Source organism: Corythoichthys intestinalis, chromosome 9, assembly GCF_030265065.1.
Source record: "Corythoichthys intestinalis isolate RoL2023-P3 chromosome 9, ASM3026506v1, whole genome shotgun sequence".
Lineage (NCBI taxonomy): Eukaryota > Metazoa > Chordata > Actinopteri > Syngnathiformes > Syngnathidae > Corythoichthys > Corythoichthys intestinalis.
In genome coordinates, this window is record NC_080403.1 from 53,170,455 (window position 1) to 53,192,261 (window position 21,807).

A 21,807-nucleotide genomic window follows, 5' to 3' on the forward strand; every position below is an offset into this window, starting at 1 on the left:
AGGATAATGCGCCATGTCATAAAGCTGGGATCATCTTAGACTGGTTTCTTGAACATGACAATGAGTTCACTGTACACAAATGGCCTCCACAGTCACCAGATCTCAATCCAATAGAGCATCTTTGGGATGTGGTGGAACGGGAGATTCGCATCATGGATGTGCAGCTGACAAATCTGCACCAACTGTGTGATGCCATCATGTCAATATGGACCAAACTCTCTGAGGAATGCTTCCAGCGCCTTGTTGAATCTATGCCACGAGGAATTGAGGCAGTTCTGAAGGCAAAAGGGGGTCCAACCTGTTACTAGCATGGTGTACCTAATAAAGTGGCCGGTGAGTGTATATTCATACATATACATATATGACGGAAAACACTCAGGTGACTTGAAGTTCTGCTCCGAGACCCCCAATTTAGCCAAATTTTAAAATCTTGTCGCTTATCCATTTTGTAGAAACAATTGCTAATAAACTGACTTTTAATTATTCAAAAGCTAAGACCCTCCCAAATGATGTTGAATGTACAAAAATATATTTATTTCACTGAAAAAAGATTTATCATTTAATGAAGACATCAAGGTCAAATTTTGGCAAGACAAAAGTTTTGTCGCCTACAGAAAGTAATGTGAAAATTGAACAAAAAATGTACTTCAATTCCAAAAACATGTTACATAACATAAGCGAATTAAGTAGTGTGCTGTGAGATCCAAATTTACCTAACTAACTGCACCTTTTTTTGTTTGTTTTGTTTTTAACCAAGAATCTGTTTTATGTCCATATCTATAAAGAATTCGGGGATTTAAGCATTTATTCACAAGAATTTTCAACGAAAAAAGCTTGTTGTTTGAATCAGGCTGCCGCAGCACATTCGACTTCTTTACGTTAAAAAATGCTAACTGCCAGGTTCTTTGCTCTTTGAACAAAGAATCGAGACTGTTTTAAGTCCGTATCTATTAAGAATTCAGGGATTTAAGCATTTATTCACATACATTTTAATCGGAAAAAGCTCTTCGTGATGATAAGGCGTTGCTACAGTGGCTTAAAGACTAGTAGCACATTCGACATATTTACTGAATTTTTTTTCTTCTTTTTACTTTTCTTACAGTCTAGTGCGGCTTATTTGTTGATTTATTTGGGTTAATAGGTAACACTTTAATTGACAGCGGCGTCATAAGACTGTCACAATTATGACATGACAACATCGTAGGCATTACTGAATGCTTATGACAGATGTCATTAAGTGTCAACCTGCAAATTATGTCACGAACTCCATTTATGTCCAGCTTGGATCGTTTACACCCATTCAAAAGTGAGATAATTTGCCGGATAACACTAAATGACATCTGTTATAGGCATTCATTAATGCACATGACAGTATCATGTCATAATTATGACAGTCTAATGGCGCCACTGTCATATAAAAGGTTACCAAACGCCATAACTAGCAATTAATGAAACAACTGGTACAGTAACTGAAGAAACAATTAGCACATGACATGAATTTTGATTGTTATTTACATGTGTACCGCTGTGATGGCCAAATGAAGCTTCTTGAGCAATGAAGCTTGGCAGCCAATTGGGTCAAAGCTTCAAAGAGTTTCATTTGGTTTAATGACAGTCTTATGATGTCGCTGTAAAATAAAGTGTTACCAGGTAATATCTTTTGGAGTAAATATCTCATAATACAATGAGGACAGCTGCGGCTTATAGTCCAGTGCTTTGCTCTTTTAACAAAGAATTACGTCCATATCTATAAAGAATTCAAGGATTTAAGCATTTATCCACAAACATTTTCAAGGGAAAAAGCTCTTTGTTTTCATAAGGCGGCCGCAGCACATTCACCATATTTACGTAAAATAAATGCTAACTGCCCGGTTCTTTGCACTTCTAACAAAGAATCAAGACTGTTTCATGTCCATATCTATAAAGAATTCAGGGATTTATGCATTTATTCACAAGAATTTTCAACGTAAAAAGCTCTTTGTCTGTGTTTTCACTCGGTCAACTGTGACCAAGATAGGCCCCCTATTAAGCGGCCCAGTGCTCGTTGTCCCGTCAATATCATTATGAAGTCTATAACAGACATATTGTTCTATCAAAAACAAGTTCTGTCGGCTTAAAAAACAGTAGTTTATTTAAAAGAGGGGGCAAGAGCAGAAACTGCTTTTTTAGCCTTGTGTGTGTTTTCCACCATATACAGTGGGGCAAATAAGTATTTAGTCAACCACTAATTGTGCAAGTTCCCCCACTTGAAAAGATTAGAGAGGCCTGTAATTGTCAACATGGGTAAACCTCAACCATGACAGATAGAACGTGGGAAAAAAAACAGAAAATCACATTGCTTGATTTTTAAAGAATTTATTTGCAAATCTTGGTGGAAAATAAGTATTTGGTCAGTACCAAACGTTCATCTCACTACTTTGTTATATACCCTTTTTTGGCAAGAAGCATCAAACGTTTTCTGTAACTCTTCACAAGCTTTTCACACACTGTTGCTGGTATTTTGGCCCATTCCTCAATGCAGATCTCCTCTAGAGCAGTGATGTTTTGGGGCTGTCATTGGGCAACACGGACTTTCAACTCCCTCCACAGATTTTCTTTGGGATTGAGATCTGGAGACTGGCTAGGCCACTCCAGGACCTTAAAATGCTTCTTACGAAACCACTCCTTTGTTGCCCTGGCTGTGTGTTTGGGATCATTGTCATGCTGAAAGACCCAGCCACGTCTCATCTTCAATGCCCCTGCTGATGGAAGGAGATTTTCACTCAAAATATCTCGATACATGGCCCCATTCATTCTTTCCTTTACACAGATCAGTCGTCCTGGTCCCTTTGCAGAAAAACAGCCCCAAAGCATGATGTTTCCACCCCCATGCGTCACAGTGTGTATGGTGTTCTTCGGATTCAATTGAGTATTCTTTCTCCTCCAAACACGAGAACCTGTGTTTCTACCAAAAAGTTCTTTTTTTGGTTTCATCTGACAATAACACATTCTTCCAGTCCTCTTCTGAATCATCCAAATGCTCTCTAGCAAACCGCAGACGTCCCTGGACGTGTACTGGCTTCAGCAGGGGGACACGTCTGGCAGTGCAGGATTTGAGTCCCTGGCTGCGCATTGTGTTAATGATAGTAGCCTTTGTTACTGTGGTCCCAGCTCTCTGTAGGTCATTCACTAGGTCCCTCCGTATGGTTCTGGGATTTTTGCTCACCGTTCTTGTTTTCATTTTGAGGACACGGGGTGAGATCTTGCATGGAACCCCAGATCGAGGGAGATTTTCAGTGGTCTTGTATGCCTTTCGTTTTCTAAAAATTCTCCCATAGATGATTTCTTTACACCAAGCGTTTTACTTATTGTAGATTCAGTCTTCCCAGCATGGTGCAGGTCTTCAATTTTGTCTCTGGTGTCCTTCGACAGCTCTTTGGTCTTGGCCATAGTGAAGTTTGGAGTGTGGCTGACTGAGATTTTGGACAGGTGTCTTTTATACCGATAATGAGTTAAAACAGGTGTTATTAATACAGGTAACGAGTGGAACCTCGTTAGACCTCGTTAGAAGAAGACAGCTAGAAATCTTTCTTGTTTGTAGGTGACCAAATACTTATTTTCCACTCTAATTTGGAAATAAATTCTTTAAAAATCAAACAATGTGATTTTCTGTTTTTTTTTCCCCACATTCTGTCTCTCATGGTTGAGGTTTACTCATGTTGACAATTACAGGCCTCTCTAATCTTTTCAAGTAGGAGAACTTGCACAATTGGTGGTTGAGTAAATACTTATTTGCCCCACTGTGTATATTTCTAACCTGTCCTGTTCAGCTGCTTGACACTTGCTCAAATGTAAATTTCTGAAGTGACTTTTCGAATTACAATTTCAAATCCGAGCGTCTGCAGGAGGATTTAACTTCCAAACGCGATTGCAATCCAATAAAAAGCAACACACTCCAACCAAGGGCACACTTCTATCTTATGCATGAAACAGTTCTTAATATTTGAAACTGAGTAAAGTGCCTCTTAAAAGTTCAATTTTTGAGGGCAACATGAGAGCTTAATATTCGGGAAGGACAACGTCAAATGCTCAATTTTCCAACAGGGAAAGGTTAGAGCTCACTTAACTGGCAGCACAAGTCAAAGCTTAATTTTCTGGAAGCATCAAATGTTATCTCTTCCGTAAATCGCTGTTTTACCAAGCTCGCTTAAAACTCTCCAAATACTCACGAATCTTTGATATCCAACTCATGGCCGATACATCAGCGGTCTTGTTGGAATTAGACAAGAGATTCAAGTAATTACAGCCGGCTATTAAGTGGAAAGTCCCAAGCATCGCCGCCCGCCCGTTGCTGACATCTCTGCAGTATATCGGGTGAGTCAGTGCGGTACATTATTTTTAATAAAAAGCGCTCCATCTCCCCTTCAGTCAATCCATCACGCTTTGCCCGCTTCTGTCAGAGCGCGGCGCGGCAGCAAACTTGGGAATGACTGATTGCCGTCTGAGGTGCGTCAAGGTGGAGAACGCCAGCGTGCTTGTCAATCCCTTCTCTCTTTGCGACCTTGTGTCCAATCTAAGGTGCACACGGCCTCATGACATCGGGTCACACGGGATGTTTTTTCCTGCTGCTTTACCACAATTTAAAGAGAGAGAGAAAAAGTACAGTTCTTTTCCAAATCTAACAAATCTCACTCATACAGTATCCCTAGCCTAGTTTCACATTCCTGCACACAGTGACAGCAATGTCAGTTTTTTTAAGAGTGTTGGCTGATCCTATTAAAATTACTGACATAACTGCCTGAATTGAAAAGCATCATTTGGGGTCAGGCCGATGTGCTGGGTGAGCTCTTCTTCTGTTCGACACAGCAGCGATTCAACAACATTCTGCAGATTGAAGCCAAAAAGCCCTGACCTTGTGCTATTGAATGGTGAGCTAACAAATTTGCAACAAAAAAAAAAACCTTCCATTTTACAGTTTTCACATCATCACAATGATGAAAAACATGAGATAACCCTCGCATATTTAGATTAACCGGCACATTCAAATCATTTTTTAATCATTTCAAACCTGATTAAAAAGATACTTCGAAAAGAAAACTTATTGCGTCTGGGTATTATTTAAAGGTCGAGACTGGATGACTGGTAGTGAAATAACCTGCTGTAGGGGAAAGCTAGGTTCATACCGCAGGTCTTAATGCACAAATCCGATTTTTTGTGATGTTTTTTTTTTTTTTTGGCGTGCCTGTTCAGACTGTTTTTGTCCATTGAGACCGTTCAAGTATTACGCATGCGCACTAATTCGCAGTCCAGGGCGACCATATTTTGACTTCCAAAAAGAGGACACAAATAACAGACATAAACTAGGCCTGCAAGCAGGAATGAACGGGCCCTTGCAGTTTGGCGCGACTCGGACGTCACGCAAACTCAGACGGCACGCAGGTCGGGGTTGTGGCAGATTGTCCCCCTCTTGTAATCTCATGAGACCCTAACTTGCCCGAAACTCGCCTCAATTCAAGGGGGCAGCACGGAGCCATTTTGTCAAGGTTTTTCGTGATGTCGCAAGATTATCGAAATTTATGCAAAGCCGCATGTACAGTGGAGCAATAAGTATTTAGTCAATCACCAATAGTGCAAGTTCTCCCACTTGAAAATATTAGAGAGGCCTGTAATCGTCAACATGGGTAAACCTCAACCATGAGAGACAGAATGTGGAAAAAAAAACAGAAAATCACATTGTTTGAATTTATTTCAAAATTAGAGAGGAAAATAAGTATTTGGTCACCCACAAACAAGCAAGATTTCTGGCTCTCATGTTGCCCTCAAAAATGGAACTTTTAAGAGGCACTTTACTCAGTTTCAAATATTGAGAACTGTTTCATGCATAAGAAGCTTTTGATAGACTATTTTAATTTGCAAAATTAACACATTCCAGTATGATACATTGAACAAAATGGACCCCAAATTTAATGCTAAAAACAGTTTTGATATACAGTAAATCTGGGCCAGATTGGGTAACGTGTGCAATATGCGGGCCATACATTAATGTAGTCTCTGCTACTTTGGACTAGTTCTGGCCCAAAACTGGCTGCTGATCCTGCAAGTGACTCCCTATTGAGTTTGGGTCATTGTTCAAAAAGACACTGGGTCGGATCTGTTTTACAAAACTGGGCCGAAATTTGCAGAACATCTGGCCTATATCTGTTCTAGTTATATTTTGCTATCTGGGATAGTGTTAGCTTGCTGTGTTTTGATTACATCATCACTAGAGGACGAAGGTTCTTCACGCTTTTCGGTTGTAAACTTATGGTCATTTAACCGAAAAATAAAATGCAATTGTAGCTATTTCCGGCCGAAAGTTTTTGACGCTGAAATTTCGTTCACATTTGTAATTTTAAACTTTTACTGTTTGTTTTTAACTCCATTAACATCTGAGCACCTTCCTAGTTGTTGATTTTAACCTTCCGTAACCCAGGCAGGCCTATAGACCCTACCCACGTGACGTCACAACTCCGCCCTCCTGACTGGTGCCGCCCAATTGTCCGTCAACACATCGTGTTTACCTGTTACGGCTATGTACATTCCTCCTATTTACGGCGTGTTTTTCTGCTCGTTAACATTAATAATCAAAATGGTGAAGGCGTGTGTGGCGGTCAGTTGCAATAACAGAGAAGATAGACGGAGAGACTTGAAGTTCTACCGGATTCCGAGAGACCCGGTGAGGAGAGCGAGATGGGCTGCTGCAATTCGACGAGAAAACTGGGCTCCAAACGATTACCACAGATTATGTAGTAGTCATTTTATATCTGGTAAGATGCATTTAATATATATTTAGAGGGTTTTGGGCTGACAACCACAATTAAGATCATTGCTAGGCTAATCGCCGACAACATACACATATATATGTAGTGAGAGTGCTATCGCTAAACCATATAAACATTAAAAGCCCTAGCTCCATTGACAAATGACATGAAATACATTAGACTTGACAGTGGATGTTAGCAAGAACAAAAGATTTTGAATTGAACATTTCGTAACTCACCTTTCCAAGCACAAGATAGATTCCTGCCGAATTTTCGTGGACGAGGACCTGTTTCACCCAACCAGCAACGAAGTATTTATAAGCCTCCAAGCTCTTAAAGTTTTTCAAACTTTCGTGAGAATAGGCTGATTTTGTGTGGACAAGATAGTTGTACGTTAAATATCAGGGTAGCTAGCAGATGTCAGGCAAAGACGGCGAAGACAGCGGGTCGAAAAACATCGATTTAGGCATCAAATATGGATCTGGCGAATGGATAAACTGAAGCTTTTCCACATAACGCCTTTTATGCAACGCATCCAGTGAGTTTACGGCATCCGAAAGCACCGGGTCTTCCATGAAATGCATTATAAATTGCTCGATCAATTGAGACCATTGAAAATACAGACACAAAATGACGGACAATGGGGCGGGAACAATACAGCGATCAAGTGATTTTGTGACGTCGGTGGGTAGGGTCTATTCGTTCTTCCAGCCAGCTTCTTCTGCAAGTTTCAAGGCTTTGAGGTTGACAACACACCGATGTTGTGAAATAATGAATGGTTGAGTTCTGTGAATGTTACTGAAATGCGTTCAAGTTGTGTATTTTAACTACATTAAATTTACAAAGTTTGACCAAATGACATTTTAAATCCAACTACAGAACTTTTGCTTCACATCTCTCGTTTATGTTATGCCATGTTTTTCCCCTCTTTTTTTATTTTTTATTTTGTAACCCCATCTCAACGGCTTCACAAGAGCCTCTGATCTTCTCTCGCTAGGAGACCAGACATACTTTTCGATCCAGGATGTTGTAATGAATGAATAGATGTGTGGTGGCAGGGAGTTTGCGCGTAGTTTCGAGTGATGGCTCTTCTTTGATGGAGATTGCAAGCGCCTTGGAAGAAGATACCATCACATCAGTGGAGATTAGCAAGTCGTGCCACTTTGCCTCCCCTGCTGGGTGACTGTGATCTAGCTACGGGCTACGGGACTCTCTGGGAACTGTTTGCTGATCTGGCAAGTGAATCCATACTGACTTTGGCCCATTGTTCAAAAACACACCGGGGCGGATTCGTTTTACGAATTTGGGCCGAAATTTGCAGTACATCTGGGCAGTGTTGTCACAGATTACTTGAAAAAGTAAAGTGCTCAATATGTCGAGATTCCTTTGTTGAACTCGAATTGACTGCAGCTGAGAAGTTACTTTTGATTGGTATGCACAATCAATAAACCTAATAAGATGTGTTAGGCTGATCTGCTGGAGTTGGCTTTGGTCTGAAATCGTGTTTTATTTTATCCGGATTTCTTGTCGAGAAGCACTACCAGTGTTGTCACAGATTACTTGAAAAAGTAATTTAATTACTGATTACTTATTACGCCTCAAAAAAGTAATCTAGTTACTTTACTGATTACTTCATTATCAAAGTAACTAAGTTACTTTAAAAGTAATCCGTCAGTTACTTTTTACCCATTTTTCTCCCTTTGCCGCCTCAACATAAGAATGACAACAGAAAAATGTCATCACATGTAATTTACTTTCCGATGATTGAGTTGAAAGGGGAATATCAGATTTTCGCGCTAGCTTAGCCACTCCGGAGCCCTGAAACTAACAAATATCTGACAAACTGCTTGGAATTTGTTGAAATCAACTCCACCGACCAATTAAACCCCGCTAACGCTAAGATTAAACCTAATGTCAGAACTTCTGAACTTCGGCTTATGGTTAACAGTAGAGATGGATGCAGATCGATCGGGTCTGATCACGTCATTTTCAAAGTATCGGAATCGGCATAAAATATCGGCCATGCCTTTTTTAATATATATATATATATATTTTATTAAATCGTTTTCTAATTGTATTTAACGTTACAGACATAATACAGTGCCTTGCAAAAGTATTCGGCCCCCTTGAATCTTGCAACCTTTCGGCACATTTCAGGCTTCAAACATAAAGATATGAAATGTAATTTTTTTGTCAAGAATCAACAACAAGTGGGACACAATCGTGAAGTGGAACAACATTTATTGGATAATTTAAACTTTTTTAACAAATAAAAAAACTGAAAAGTGGGGCGTGCAATATTATTCGGCCCCTTTACTTTCAGTGCAGCAAACTCACTCCAGAAGTTCAGTGAGGATCTCTGAATGATCCAATGTTGTCCTAAATGACCGATGATGATAAATACAATCCACCTGTGTGTAATCAAGTCTCCGTATAAATGCACCTGCTCTGTGATAGTCTCAGGGTTCTGTTTAAAGCGCAGAGAGCATCATGAAAACCAAGGAAGACACCAGGCAGGTCCGAGATACTGTTGTGGAGAAGTTTAAAGCCGGATTTGGATACAAAAAGATTTCCCAAGCTTTAAACATCTCAAGGAGCACTGTGCAAGCCATCATATTGAAATGGAAGGAGCATCAGACCACTGCAAATCTACCAAGACCCGGCCGTCCTTCCAAATTTCTTCTCAGACAAGGAGAAAACTGATCAGAGATGCAGCCAAGAGGCCCATGATCACTCTGGATGAACTGCAGAGATCTACAGCTGAGGTGGGAGAGTCTGTCCATAGGACAACAATCAGTCGTACACTGCACAAATCTGGCCTTTATGGAAGAGTGGCAAGAAGAGAGCCATTTCTCAAAGATATCCATAAAACGTCTCGTTTAAAGTTTGCCACAAGCCACCTGGGAGACACACCAAACATGTGGAAGAAGGTGCTCTGGTCAGATGAAACCAAAATTGAACTTTTTGGCCACAATGCAAAACGATATGTTTGGCGTAAAAGCAACACAGCTCATCACCCTGAACACACCATCCCCACTGTCAAATATGGTGGTGGCAGCATCATGGTTTGGGCCTGCTTTTCTTCAGCAGGGACAGGGAAGATGGTTAAAATTGAAGGGAAGATGGATGCAGCCAAATACAGGAACATTCTGGAAGAAAACCTGTTGGTATCTGCACAAGACCTGAGACTGGGACGGAGATTTATCTTCCAACAGGACAATGATCCAAAACATAAAGCCAAATCTACAATGGAATGGTTCAAAAATAAACGTACCCAGGTGTTAGAATGGCCAAGTCAAAGTCCAGACCTGAATCCAATCGAGAATCTGTGGAAAGAGCTGAAGACTGCTGTTCACAAACACTCTCCATCCAACCTCACTGAGCTCGAGCTGTTTTGCAAGGAAGAATGGGCAAGAATGTCAGTCTCTCGATGTGCAAAACTGTTAGAAACATACCCCAAGCGACTTGCAGCTGTAATTGGAGCAAAAGGTGGCGCTACAAAGTATTAACGCAAGGGGGCCGAATAATATTGCATGCACCACTTTTCAGTTTTTTATTTGTTAAAAAAGTTTAAATTATCCAATAAATTTTGTTCCACTTCACAATTGTGTCCCACTTGTTGTTGATTCTTGACAAAAAATTAAAATTTTATATCTTTATGTTTGAAGCCTGAAATGTGGCGAAAGGTTGCAAGGTTCAAGGGGGCCGAATACTTTTGCAAGGCACTGTATGTTACACTCACCCAGAGACTTTAGTTTAGGCTTAAGGTAGGGTTATCAGATTTATCCCAATAACGGTGGTAATTAATTTTTTTAAAAAATGTATCACGTTAAAATATTTAACGCAATTAATGCATGCGCTGCACGACCCACTCACGCATTGTCGCGCTCAATCTGTTTTACTTATATAGAGAGATAAAAGGCAGCGTAAAATGAGTAGAGTGAATTTTGGCAGCCTTTTGGAGCCTTTTTTTTTAATTGGCTAAAGCCTTACAATCCCTCTCCCTACGATTAGAAATATTATGGGAAGCAATGCTGGGAAGCAAGGTAACAATTGATCTTTTTCTTAACACCTTATGTTATTTCCCAACGCAGAGAAGATATATCCATTGGTAGCACTACGCACAGTCATGGCTCCACTTCCCATCATGCATTTGGGCATGGCCACAGTATCGTTTACTGCATGCTCAACAAATACACTAGATGACAATATTTAGTCACAATATACAAAGTCACAAGTCTTTCTATCCGCGGATCCCGCTCACAGAAAGAATGTTAATAATGTAAATTCCATCTTGAGGATTTATTGTCATAATAAACAAATACATTACTTATGTACTGTATGTTGAATGTATATATTCGTCCGAGTTTTATTCATTTTTTTCTTAATGCATTGCCAAAATGTATATGATCGGGAAAAATTATCGGGAATGATTGGAATTGAATCGGGAGCAAAAAAAAAAAAAAAAAAAAAAAAAAGGAATCTGATCGGAAAATATCGGGATCGGCAGATACTCAAACTAAAACGATTGGGATTGGATTGGGAACAAAAAAAACATGATGGGAACAACCCTAGTTAATAGCATATCAGTGCCAATGTAAAACAATGCAAACTGACTGCACAAAATTGCAAAGGCGGTGGCGGGCGCGGATGCGCGTCCACAATCCGGAAGTACTCCTCTCAACACACACGCGGTCAATTTGGCCACAAAACATGGCGGCAACTAAGCACTTTACACTCAATCGGACTTACAACACATCCCACAGATGCTAAACGAACACATCACCTCACGGCATAAATGTGCAATATGCATATGATGTAAACAAAGCTTGCCAACTTGGAGCGATGACTGCCCGTCGTTGCTACAGCAAAGCTACGAAACAGGCGCGCATGTAGGAAGTCCAACCTTTTGCTGATACCCTCCAGAATGAAGGAAAAATACTCACCTTCATTCATGGATATCCACAGATCAACATTCCCTGGCAACATGTCAACACTCGGCTCCAATGTCCACCCGCCTGGCCCACGCCTTCAGTCCCACAACACATGTGACACGAGACCAAAACAGGAAATAGCTAAGAGGTTGTCATGGTACCGAGAACCTTTTACTTGAGCATTTTCTATTCAAATGCTCTTCGTACATGACTATAATAATCTTCATTTTACATACGTTATGAGGCAATGAAAAAATAGTAACACAGAGACACTAAAGAAAATAACTTTAATCAGATTACTGGTGTAGAAAAATGAACGCATTAGATTACTTGTTACTGAAAAAAGTAATCAGATTACAGTAACGCGTTACTGACAACACTGCATCTGGGCCACGTCCGCTGCAGTTATATTTTGCTATCTGGGTTGTATCATGACAAAATGTTAGTGGTTATCCCAGTTAACTTAAAAGTAGAGGCTGGATTGTTGTCAATACAGGTAATCCCCGGGTTACGAATCACTCGACTTTACGATCCTGGAGTCTCGTCCGCCATTTTGTCTCCAGTTGTTTTTTTTGTTTTTTTGTCGCATGAGCATTACCTTATTGTAACTCACAGTATCTTATTTTTTACTTTACTTTTGAAGGGAATAGTATCGTTTCTCGTGTTATTACCCGATCGACTGTTTGTTTTACTCTAACACACTTAATATAATAAATCAGGGAATAGTATACACACCGTATTTTTCGGACTATAAGTCGCAGTTTTTTTCAAAGTTTGGCTGGGGGTGCGACTTATACTCAGGAGCGACTTATTTGTGAAATTATTAACACATTATGATATCATTTCACATGTTATTTTGGTGTTTTGGAGTGACACTGATGGTTTGGTAAACTTGTTAGCATGTTCTTTATGCTATAGTTATCTGAATAACTCTTAATAGCTATGGCCACGTTCGTGTTCTTCCTTTGGCAATGTGTGTTCAATTGTATTATTGACTTTTTTTTTATATTGAAATGCATGCTTTTAGTTTGTGGCGCTTTCACGCCCACGTGAGGGCGCACTCCACTTGTTTGCGTGAAGAAGAGCGCTCACACCCCAGAAGAAGACGGACAGCTACGCAACTCTGAGGGAGTGGGCGAGTTAGCGAGAGAGAAACACGGCTGCGACCCTACGTTCATTGTTTATGCTTGTAAAATATCTCTACAGAGGCAATGCCTGTGTGTATCATCTTTTCTGTTGTTGTTGTGTGTTTTCCACCCGCGATCGGACACTTAGAGCCAGTTGTGTGGTGGTTGTTTGAACGATGTGCTCAAGCTAGCAAACGCATGCTAACCGTTTGTGTCATATCTGTAATAGCACCTAATTATCATTTATTTACGTTGATGCTGTTTGGTATCAAGGACGAAATTGATTCAGTAAATTATACGGACGTCCAGCATCGTCATTTGGGAGTTTAGCTCGATGTATAGCCAGGACCGAGCCGTAGCGTCCTGGTGAGGACAGTATATTCGCATTTCGTTGTTCATGCACTGTAGACTGTACACTTATTCAGCATGTTGTTCTCTATTGTATTTTTATATTAAATTGCCTTTCAAGATGGCATATCTGTTCTATGTGTTGAATTTTATCAAGTCAATTTTCCCCAAAAATGCGACTTATACTCCGTTGCGACTTATATATGTTTTTTTCTTCTTCGTTGGGCATTTAATGGCTGATGCGACTTATACTCAGGTGCGACTTGTAGTCCGAAAATACGGTACTCGTATTTACTGTTCGACTGTATTACTCTAACACATGCAATATAAAATAAATAGCACTTATACCATAGTTTAAGGAAAACAAGCAGAATATATTTACCATTGGGCATAAGAGATACATGACACCTTCTTATCACGGAACCCCAACGTGTACGTCATGCAACTGACTGAGCAAAATTGACGCTGACGAGGCAAGACATCTACAAGCTCACGTCTGCACCACCAACTCCCGTAATCAGTTCTCTTGGACAGTCCAGAACAAATGGCGGGACGTCCTGTCCCAACACAAGGAACACCGGAGAAGGCTAGATATCCAACTGATAACACGACTGATAAGACTCTAAGAGCCCCTTTGACGCTGAGGAGGCAAAAATCCACAACCCTCATCGCCCTGACAGCAGTAACTCCAATATCCTCCTGTCCAATCCACAAACAGACAATAATCCTAAACAACACCCAAACACACCATTCTTCTGCCCACAGCCCGCCCCGCGAGAGCCTTCAAAATGACTGAATGTTTAACTAATCTTTGTCATTTTTTTCTCGGGAACCTTTTGTTGACTTGTGATATGGTGACCTTGGAGCAACTCTGCCTCCTCGCCTGAGTGTTTTTGTTTCGCCTTGCCATTTGACCGCTGTCGACCTGAATAAATTGTCAACCTGTGCTTGGAAGCCTTTTTCCAGCTTTCAAAATGGAGTCAGTACAAAGGGTAAAGAGTAAGGTGAACACGCGGAGTTTGGCCTTTTGGCTGAGTTGTCGCATATTTCGCCGGCCCAGGTCGTTGGGGCAGCCCCAGCGCGGGTCCGGCGGTTAGGCTGGCGTGATTCCGGCAATCTGGCTAAAAATTCAGATTCCTTCAATTTAATAATATGACGTGTTCTGTCCTCACTAGACGTGAAATTGTTCAGATTTACAGACAGCAAACAAGGCAATGTGTTTTTTGAAGCTTTTGACTACATTCGCTTTTGAATTTCTCTAAAGCTGTAACACACATATGTACACTTATGTTCAAAACGACACACATTTTAACAATAAAACACTTGACACAAATCAACTGGTGTCTATTTAGTCTGATCAATATGTAAATTCAGTAGATTAAATTAGCCTCATTTGCCTCAACTAAGTCCACTAGCTGAAATGCTACGAATGCTAACGTATTTACTATTCTCATAGCAAATTGCTCACATGTAACTCAACAAACTTTAGCTGTTAAATTAATTACAGATGCATACACAAACCTATATTAGCTGAAAGAACTTACAGCCTTTTGTGGGCCAAACCAGAGCGCATCTATCCTTTATCCATGTCAGACGTCTTTTTCTCAGTCATACAAGGCGACAGACCAGCCTGACCCCACGCTGCCACCAGAGGGCAGTGTATTCTCCATCATTAAACAAAATACAATACTTTTGGAGTTTTTGGATACCGTAATTTTCAGATTATAAGGCGCACCTGATTAAAAGCCACCACTAGCTCAAACAAGCAATCAAGCAGACAACCCCCTTACACACTCCTGTGGAGTCGCTGCCTAGGTGTGAACGGGGGTTTCACTCTGGATAGCTGCAATTAGCTTCTTGAACATTTGCAAATCCAGGGCTCCCTTGGTTTTGTCAAACACGGAGGAACACAGAGATGGCCATTCGCCATGTTCTACAATATGATTGACATGGCAGCACTGAATGCATATGTGTTGTATCAGGCATGCACCGGAAGGCAAGAGAGACGGGTGGACTTCTTAGTGGGTCTTGCAAAGGAATTGGCTCACTATCATGTGGGCGCAAAGAAGGCGCAGAAGGAAAACTTGCTTCCGTAACAATCTCCAACACCTAACCCTGGGAAAAGGGCGAAGTGTCATATTTCACCACATGAAAAATGTTTTGGTTTTTATTACACTGTCCCTTGTACAGTATCTAGTTTCTTTTGTTGTCTTTTTTTACCTACATTTCTTTATTGAATAAAAAGCTTTGTTGTGCAAAAATGACTTGTGTTGTGCATCATCAGCCGTTCATCATAAGCAATATGACAATTATAGCTTCATGCATACAAGAAACAGTTCAACTAAATATTCAGAGAGATTGAGACCGCTGTTCTTTCTCAATGGTGTGATGTCAAACAGTCCTCCGCAAACAGCCAGCCTTGCCCTGCAAACACTCAAGATGCTAATTGGAGCAATCCAACCCTGTGGTTTTGCGAGTGTGAATGAGAATTACTAATGAGGACCCCAATGCTCACAAAAAATATGCTGATTAGAGTCAGATGACCCTTTTCTGGATACAAAACTGATTTGTATCAACTGATCCACCCTTGGTAGTTCTAGTTAACCGGTAACACTTTATTTGACAGCGACATCATAAGACTTTCATAAGACCAAATCAACCACCATGAAGCTGTGAACCAATTGGCTGCAAAGCTTCATTGTTTCAAGAAGCTTAATTTTGCCATCACTGCTCCCTTGGGGGAGACAGTTAACCACTACTGCCACTTGCTGTCAATACTGTTGTCGCCCAACATGCCTCCTAGCATGCATTGCAGCGCTACAGATTTAAATAACAATCAAAATTCATCTTCTGTGCTAATTATTGTTTGAGTTACTGTACCAGTTGTTTCATTAATTGCTAGTTATCATATTTGGTAACACTTTATTTGAAAGTGGTGTCTGTCTGACTGTCATAAGACAATCATAATTATGACATGTCACTGTCATCGTTGACTACCTGTATTTATATAACTGCTGGAATACCTAAACTAAGTGGTAATATTTAATCATTTCATTATTAAAGATGGAGTACCATGACGAAAACAGAGGGCAAAAACGATATGTTTACTATTCACTTTAGTCTTTGTCCAAGTCGCTCTGTTACGTTGTTAGTTTGCAGTTTGTATTCATTAGCCATGTTAGATTGCTTTGTGTGTTTTTCCTGTTCATCCAGCATGTGTTTCTCTTTTGAGACTAAAGCTAATAATTTTTTCCCCCCTCTTGTATGTAATTTTCCCTACTGTGCCACATGAACGTAATTTTCCCTACTGTGCCACAACATCGAAATTTAGGGCTCCCCTACAATCTAACTCTAACCACTGCTTACAGAGTAAAGCGAACTGTAAAATTTCAATGCTTAAATTTCACACATTGATTTAATATTCAAGTGTTTTACTCCAATCGGAGCAAGCTGAACCTTTCTATCCCAGGGAAGGAAATTGTCATCTTGAATTCTCATCAATAACTTGTTCTGTCCGTGCCATCGATCGCGAGACCATCGTTGAAGGCCAATTTTCCCTGCAGACAAACTTGAAATGAGCAGCTCGTTTCAGACTCTTACTCAAAAGCTGCTCAGTATCGCCTGCAGTACGGGAGTTGCTGATTTAAGATCTGACGTTAACGCGCGGGTGTTTACAAATGAGACGTCCTATAGCTGATTTAAGATCGGCTTTTTTACGGTCTATACTCGCCGGGTCTGGCTGCGCTGAGCGATTTCGGGCACCGGGCCACAAACTGACGCCGGCTTGAAACTGCCATTACAACATGTTATGACAGATGCGTTCTTGATGTTTTGTGGGATGTGCACTGGTGTCGCTTTGATTAAACCGTTTATTGGACAAGTGAAAAAAGAAACAAAACTTAACCCCATAAAGACCTGGCGTCCAGATATGTGGACAAAAAGTAATATTTTAGGCTACAATTAGAGGTGCACGATAATTATCGGTCCGATAATAGGAATTATGACATCATCCCAATAAATCCGATAACATAATATATTGTCGATTAGTGTGAGTTCATTGATTAGGGTGATTGTCAGATTTGTGTACGGAGGAATATCCAGACGTGAAGGTGTTGGCCGGACATGGGCGTTGGTTTGGCGTAGGTCGCATTGTTGAGAAAATTTTGTCCAGTGAACTCAGCTACCAGTCAAGCAGCTCCATTTTTTATGGCTGTTACAGTTTGGAACAAAAAATGTGGAAAAAAAAAAAAACACATTTCCCCCCGATATAACCAGCCATTCAATATATTGGTTCACCTTCATAAGAAAGATAATCGGTCAAAGTGTGTACATAACAGTTCTATAACGACCATATATCGGCCCGATATATATGCCTACTGACATATCAGTCAACCATTACCCATTATATCTCATTTTGAGAAGTGTATTTTTCAGTAGAACAGCTGACATACAATACTGTATGTCAAGATAAGCCTCTTAGAATAGCTGATTTAGCGCATTAACTGTCCTTTGCAATCCAGATCTCCCAGTCAAAACGGATTGGACGTCAAGTGCCGTCAATTGCAGCCAACAAGTTAGACATTATCTGCATCAACATCAGCAATCGGTCGGCAAAATCCAATCTCATTTTTTTTTTTTTTTTTTCTATACATGCATTCAAAAGTGTTGGTACTTGTAAGTAAATCCATAAAATGTAAAAGTACATCTAGTTGTTCATAGTGCGTTCATCCCCATTTGAACTTTGCATTAGTTTTTCGCGGCCTTTGACTCTCCAACTGAAGCCTCAGATTGCTGCTACTTGCGATGTCGTTGCACTCTCCTTTTTGTCACTCTCACCTTCCGACACATTCTTCTTCTAGTGGATACGCGTGTACATGCACACGCTCTGATTAACAGTGGATCCACTTCAAAGCAACAGGCTCACTCGACATTCTAACCTTCTCCCACACTCAAAGAATAAAAAAAAAAAAAAAAGAAATCATTGGTATAGCTTCAATGCTGTGATACTGAACTGTCATTGGTGTTGTTACCGTGCAAGGCTGAACTGGTTGATTTGAAATATTACTTTTTAAGTAAGAAATTTAAATAAAAAAACGTCCAACAATTCATTTCAGTCCAAATTAGTGTTGCGCCGATATCATTTTTTGCCAGCAGGGCCGAGAACGAAAAGTGGTATTTGGCATGTGGCTAAATTTATTTTGCTATGTGGCATTTCTTTTTTGGTATGTGACATAATGGATTAGGGCATGTGGCATTTTTTGGGGTATGTGGCAAAATAGATTTTTGGCATTTGGCATTTTTTTTGGGTATTTGGCAAAATTGATTTTGCCCTGTAGCATTTTTTTGGCATGTGGCAAAAGATTTTGGCATGATGCATTTTATTTTTGGTATGTAGCAAAATGTATTTTGGCATGTGGCACTTTCTTTGCCATGTGGCAAAATGGATTTTGACATTGTGGCATTTTATTTTTGGTATGTGGCAAAATGGATTCTGGCAAGTGGCATTTTATTTTTGGTGTGTGGCAAAATGTTTTGGCATGTGGCAATTTATTTTTTGTATGTGGCAAAAGAGATTTTGGCATGTGGCAATTCTCTTTGCCATGTGGCCATATGGATTTTGGCATGTGACTTTTTTTTTTTTGGTATGTGGCAAAATTGATTTTGCCATGTGGAATTTTTTTTGGTATGTGGCGAAATGTTTTGGCATGTGGCATTTTTTTGTATGTGGCAAAATGGATTTTGGAATGTGGCTTTTTTTTTTGCCATGTGGCAAAGTGGATTTTGGCATGTGGCATTTTTTTTGCCACATGGTATATTTTTTTGTATGTGGCAAAATTGACTTTTCCATGTGGCATTTTTTGGGCATGTGGAAAAATGGATTATTCATGTGGCATTTTAACTTTGGTATGTTGCAAAATTGATTTGGGCATGTGGCCTTTTTTTGCCATTTGGATTTTTTGTATGTGGCAAAACGGATTTTGGCATGTGGCATTTTCTTTGCCATGTGGCAAAATTGATTTTGCCATGTGGAATTTATTTTTTTTGGGATGTGGCAAAATGGATTTTGGCATGTGGCATTTTTATGTCATGTGGCAAAATGGATTTTGGCATGTGGCTTTTTTGTTTGTTTGTTTGAGTATATGGTATTGTTGCAGGCCATGGAAATGGACAATTTGGACGTGCATAGCCGTCAGTTGCATAGCCTTACTTGGGTGCCAGTTGAATGTCAATGTACTGTAATGGTAAGTGTACGGTCAAAAATCACAGCCACACGTTTTTCTGCCATTTAAGATAAATGGAAAATTTGGACTTGCATAGCCGTCGATGGCATTGATGTGCATGGCCTGCAGAAAATGCCATATACCAAAAAAAAATTTTTTTTAAATACCACATACCAAAAAAGTTGCCACATACCAAAATCCATTTTGCTACACGCCAAAAAATACCACATGGCAAAACAAAATGCTACATGCCAAAATCCATTTGCCACATACAAAAAATGCCACATGCCAAAAAATTCCACATGTCAAACTCCATTTTGCCACATACCAAAAAAAAAAAAAAAAAACACCACATGGCAAAAAAATACCACATGCCAAAATCAAATTTTCCACATACAGAAAAAAAAACCCCGCCACATGGCAAACTCAATTTTGCCAAAATGCCATTTACAAAAAAAAAAAATGCCACATGGCAAAAAAAAAAAAAAAAAAAAAAAACACATGCCAAAATCCATTTTGCCACATAGCAAAGAAAATGCCACATGTCAAAATGCGTTTTGCCACACACACACACAAAAAGCCATATGGCAAAATCAATCTAGCCAAAATGCCATTTAAGAAAAAAAATTGCCACATGGCAAAAAAAAAAAAAAAAATACCACATGCCAAAATCAGTTTTGCCACATACCCCCAAAAAATGCCACATGCAAAAAAAAAGTCGCATGCCAAAATCCATTTTGCCACATACCAAAAAAATGCCACATGCCAAAAAAATGTCACATGCAAAAATCCATTTTGTCACATACCAAAAAAATGCCACATGCCAAAAAAAATGCTACATGCCAAAATCCATTTTGCCACATACCAAATGCCACTTTTCTTTCTCACTGTCTCTCTTTTTGTGCTCTCGATACTCATTCCGACACCAAGTTGTGTTGTGTTATGCTGATAATGTACCGATATGTTTTTTCTTCTATTAATAATTCATTACAGCATGTGGGGATGTCCCCGATCTGATGGAAATTGTGCTCAATCAGTCATTTTTAGATCGGAATCGGATAAAAAAGATTGGATTTTTAAGATTTTAAGGGCTAAAATGCAATGATGGGATGACGTGACTCTCAGCTCCCCATTTACTGTGAAATGGAACCCAAGGGGTGCCATTTGTTTGTGCTACATATCGTACTGGTATCGGTGCAACACTAGTCCAAATGATGTAGAAGTGCTAAAATTTCAAATAAGAAGAGACACATTTTCAAATATATCTTTTCATAAAAACCTAACCAGAGTTGATGGCTTGTACTCGCTGCATTTGAGTAAAAAATAAGGATAAAAATGAATCATTTGACACATGACACGTTGCTATAAATAATGGACTAGACTTTCTAACATTGCAACATTTATGCATTTGCAATTTAATATGCCATAAATAGACGAGTCTGAAAATGACCTCATTTCCTCAAATAGCAACCTTTGCTCTTATTGAAATAGACACAAAGACTGAAGACCTTCCTTTAAAAAACAAAACAAAAAAAAAACCTTACCTAGTACCTAGCCTATGTGTTGACAGTATGATATGTATTTATGTTTACTACATATTTATGTACAGTGTGGCAAATAAGGATTTAGTCAACCACTAATTATGCAAGTTATCCCACTTGAAATGATTAGAGAGGCCTGTAATTGTCAACATGGGTAAACCTCAACCATGAGAGACAGAATGAGGAAAAAAAAAAAAAAAACAGAAAATCACATTGTTTGATTTTTAAAGAATTTATTTGCAAATCATGGTGGAAAATAAGTATTTGGTCAATACCAAAAGTTCATCTCAATACTTTGTTATGTGGCATTTGTTGGCAATAATGGAGGCCAAACATTTTCTGTAACTCTTCACAAGCTTTTCACACACTGTTGCTGGTATTTTGGCCTATTTCTCCATGCAGATCTCCTCTAGAGCAGTGATGTTTTGGGGCTGTCATTGGGCAACACGGACTTTCAACTTCCTCAACAGATTTTCAATGGGTTTGAGATCTGAAGACTGGCTAGGTCACTCCAGGACCTTGAAATGCTTCTTACGAAGCTACTCCTTTGTTGCCCTGGCTGTGTGTTTGGGATCCCTGTCATGCTGAAAGACCCAGCCACGTCTCATCTTCAATGCCCTTGCTGATGGAAGGAGATTTTCACTCAAAATCTCTCGATACATGGCCCCATTCATTCTTTCCTTTACACGGATCAGTCGTCCTGGTCCCTTTGCAGAAAACAGCCCCAAAGCATGATGTTTCCACCCCCAGGCTTCACAGTGGGTATGGTGTTCTTCGGATGCAATTGAGTATTCTTTCTCCTCCAAACACAAGAACCTGTGTTTCTACCAAAAAGTTCTATTTGTTTCATCTGACCA